Source organism: Dama dama, chromosome 4, assembly GCF_033118175.1.
Source record: "Dama dama isolate Ldn47 chromosome 4, ASM3311817v1, whole genome shotgun sequence".
NCBI lineage: Eukaryota > Metazoa > Chordata > Mammalia > Artiodactyla > Cervidae > Dama > Dama dama.
Genome location: NC_083684.1, coordinates 25385966 through 25390278, shown reverse-complemented (window position 1 = coordinate 25390278; position 4313 = coordinate 25385966). Strand labels below are relative to the sequence as shown.

General features: G+C 45.6%; 1 pseudogene; it reads right to left on the bottom strand.

Annotated features, from left to right (window-relative positions):
* Positions 1-2916: 2916 nt before the first annotated feature.
* On the bottom strand, positions 2917-3035 carry LOC133055263 (5S ribosomal RNA; annotated as a pseudogene).
* Positions 3036-4313: the final 1278 nt, after the last annotated feature.

Sequence of the window (4313 nt, the reverse complement as noted above, 5' to 3'; positions counted from 1 at the left end):
GATCTACCTTGAGATCAAATGCCCCGGGAAGGGAGGACGGGGTAACATTACCATTGTGCCCGGATAAGAAGGTCCCCATTCCGGCCTCCACCCCACAGCAGGCAGGCGGAGAGGTGGAGGAGAAAAAGAGCTTAATCATTAATAACACTAACTTGCATTTCTAGAGCCTTGAAAATGAGAATTTTGCCCTTTTTTCCCTGGGAGTAAATTGGGTCAGAGAGTTCCCAGAATTTACATTTCAATTAAAAATACAATAATAACACATTGTGCTAATAGTGAATGATTCCGACTCAGGGGAAGATGACACCGCCCGCTACTTGGTTAAAGAAAAGCCTCCTTCATTGGGACGGGCCACACATCAGCGGTCACAAATCTCCTGTCCTGTTCTGGGTCTGGCGGGCGGGGTGGGCAGGGAGCGGTGCTGGTGGGGGCGGTGAGTGAGGCAACCTCCACACCTTACTGGGGCTTCCAGGCAGACTGGGTGTTGGTCCCTCCCCGCCTCCACCAAAATGAACCTGACTTAAAAAAAAAAAATCTAAAAAAGAGTTTTTTTGAGTTTGTTCAATTGCTTTTGGGTTTGTTTTTGTTGTTTGGTTTGGTTTATTTTTTGTTTTCCAGGCAATAGCTGATGCAGAGCTTGCTACAGGTTCCTTCCCACCCCAGTGCCTCTATGAGTAGATTAAACTTTAGAAACAAACCCTCCTCCCCCCATTAGCTCCTCAAGCTGGAATCTGATAGAAACTTCACCCCAGGTCTATACCACAACCTAAGGGCCTGGTGTTGCGGCTTCTTTGAGAAAAAGTGATTTGCAGGTCACGGGGTGGCAGTTGTGATATTACTTCTGTGGTTTTCTTGAAAAAGGCTCCCTGCCTCACTGATTTTTTATAGTCTAAAAATCACTGACTTAATGGGTATGAATTGGAGCAAACTCCAGGAGATAGTGGAGGAGCCTGGAATGCTACAGTCCATGGACATGCAAAGAGTTGGACATGAGTTAGCAACTGAACAACAATAAAAATCCCACTGGACTTATCCCTTTATCTGGTTGCCTGAATATAGGACAGAAAAAGAGATGTTGGCCTGGCAAGTGAGGCCTCGGAGGCTGCCCCCAGGACATGGCAAGGAGGAGGTTGAAGATGTAGGCTCACAGACTGTTTCTGAAAATAAAGAACCAGGCTCCATCCTGTTTTCATCAGAAAATGAACTTTATAGGTGGGGTAAGAAGATCCTCATCAGTCCCTCTCCAGAAGGGGGAACCTCAGAAACAGGTATATGAACAGTTGGCAGGCAGCACTTACAAACCGTGGATGTCAGGACCCAGACCCCCCCATTCAGGTGTTCTGATGGACCCCTAAGGGGTCTCACAGTCCCTGTTACTCCCACCTGGGATGGGCCAGGAAAAGTGAGAAGCAAACATCGAATGACATATTATGCCCTTTGTGGCCTTCCATTGCGTATTATTCAAAATCTTTTAGTGGATTAACAATTTAAAAATTGTATATATTCATTGGGAAGAATGGATGCTGAAGCCAAAGAGGCAATACTTTGCCCACCTGTTGCAAAGAGCTGACTTATTGGAAAAGACCCTGACTCTGGGAAAGGTTGAAGGCAAAAGAGAAGGGGGCGGCAGAGGATGAGATAGTTAGATAGCATCACTGACTCAATGGACTTGAATCTAAGCAAACTCCAGGAGATAGTGAAGGACAGGGAAGTCTAGTGTGTGCAGTCCATGGGGTGGCAAGGAGTCTGACCCAACATAGCCCCTGAACAACAATATATACATATATACACATACATATACAGTTATATGGGCTTCCCTGGTAGCTCAGATGGTAAAGAATCCACCTGCAATGCGGGAGAACTGGGCTTGATCCCTGGGTTGGTTAAGATGCCTTGGAGGAGGGCATGGCAACCCACTCCAGTAATCTTACCTGAAGAATCCCAAGGACAGAGGAGCCTGGTTGGCTACAGTCCATGGGGTTGCAAAGAGTTAGACACGACTGAGTGACTAAACACAGCACAGCATGTAGGTATATACAAAATGAAATAAAATGCCTCAAACACCAAGTACCCAGGACACTGCAAACTTGAAAAAGCCCAAACGCAAGAGCTCTAGATACCCTCTTCTACAGCCAGGTGGAGACAGTCTGGGACTGTCCTCAAGCTGGCTCTGAAAGGTAACTGTGGTGCCCGTGATGGCTTTGAGGCTGGGCCTCTCTCTCTCTCTCTCTCTCTCTCCCTGTTTCTGAATCACTGAAGGAAGATGGAGATCATCAAGGTTCAGGCCCTCAAGTTTTAAGATATAATAATAGTCAGAGTGTACTTAACATTCCCCAATAGTAACATTTTGTATACTACAACCTTGTTTTATCCCTAAATGTGGGCCAAGGTTCCTTGGTACAAAGATAATACACCGAGGTGGCATTCATTAATATTGGCCAATTATTCCTTCCTTTTCGTCTTTAAGAATCCAAACCATCCCCCGCCCTATGCTCTGCCTTGAGGCTGAGAACTAAGCCATACTTCACTGTCCACATTAGCACGACTTTGCTATTCCACCCTCTTTAGCCTCACTGGACTTTTCCAGGACTGTTCTGCTCAAGAAGATGTTTGGACTTTCTGAAAGAACCATCACTTCTTCAGTGAAAGCATTCACAGGCAGTTTGTGCTCTGTGTGTGTGTTGTGTGTGTGTGTGTGTGTGTGTGCACGCGCACACGAGCATGCGTGCTCGATTGTGTCTGACTCTTTGCAACCCCATGGACTCCTCTATCCATGGAATTTTCCAGGCAAGAATGTTGGAGTGGGTCGCCATTCCCTATTCCAAGGGATCTTCCCAACGCAGGGATTGAACCCATGTATCTTGCATCCTGTATTGCAGGGAGATTCTTTACCACTGTGCCACCTGGGAAGCCCAAAGTCCGCAGCACCCGGTATTCCCAGACAGTCTCCTATTCAAGCACTGACCAGGCCCAGCCCTGCTTAGCTTCTGAGATCAGATGAGATCAGGCTTATTCTGGGTGGTATGGCTGGTAGTTTGTACCCTAAAATTATTTTTAATCTGTCTTCTCAAAATCCTTACCTTGCTGTTTCACTAATTCTGAACTGTTATCTCCTGGTTCTTACCCAATCTTCTTCAAGTCCCTGCATTGAGAGGGCCTCCAGTTCTTCCAAGTCAGTAAATTCTGATCTACTCCCCCTCTTTTGAGATACAACTAGAACTCTGCCAAGATGATGGTCTCCCTAGCCCAGTAAGCTATAAACTCAGCTGTCTCTTAGCAACAGGTCATGTTTATAGTATTTGGAGAGCTAGCTTTGAACATCTTTCTATCTTTCTGACTACCTGCCTGGGAGAAGTCACTCCTGGGTGATAACTGTTTCTCATCACCCTCTAATTTTCCCTAATATCCTTTTATAGATAAAGAGCAGGCCTTGAGTGCAGAGCTTTGAACAGACAACAATGTCTAGTGAAAATTGGATCATGTTGCTTCGTTTTAGTTGTATTCATTTTTGAGCCTTTGAAAAGTTGTGTCAAAATAACACATAAACATTGCTTAACCCAGAGCTGAATTGTCCAAAGCCTGTGATGAACAGCAGGTGTCTTGGTCCACCCCTCCCTTCCAACCCTCAAACATCAATCCCCCGAAGCAACTTCTGTCAATTCTTTGAGCTGTTTCTTCAGGGTTTTTCCCCCTCTATACTTATAAATGATATGCTTCTGTTTCTGTCTCCTGATTTTTTCATACAACAGATAGGTATTATTTCCCAACATTAAACAATGGTCTCTTAGACGCCCTTCTCACTCACATATATTTCCCCTTCCTTCCAACTTCCCACCATTGGTGGTTGTATTTTTTATTAAATCCAGATGTAGTGTTTATATTATGATAAATGTGTGAGTATTCACCGCTTGGCCTGATAGTGTCTTAGAGGATGTCATCCTTTCTTGGCCTTTGGCTTGGCTTTCTTAAAATATCCGGCTGACTCTTCCCACACCCTCCAGTAGCTCTGTATAAAAGTTCTCAATCCAATTTTACACCTGGCCACACCTGTCAGTTAATCTGTCAGTTCCATGTTTCCTGGAGACGTCCCTCCTGGAGCCAGCCACCCTCCTGCCCCATCGGATCGCCTTGCTCCTAGGCCTACAACACAGCCTACAACACCAGGAACTTTCCTTGCCCCTGACCTGTGCCTGAGCGCCTCTGCCCAGATCTCATGTCTTCATCTTTCTTGATGTACTACCTTGCTTTGATGGAGCACGCCCTCTGATATGTTCCTGAGAAAGAATGCAAAGTTTTGACGTCTGATCTGACAT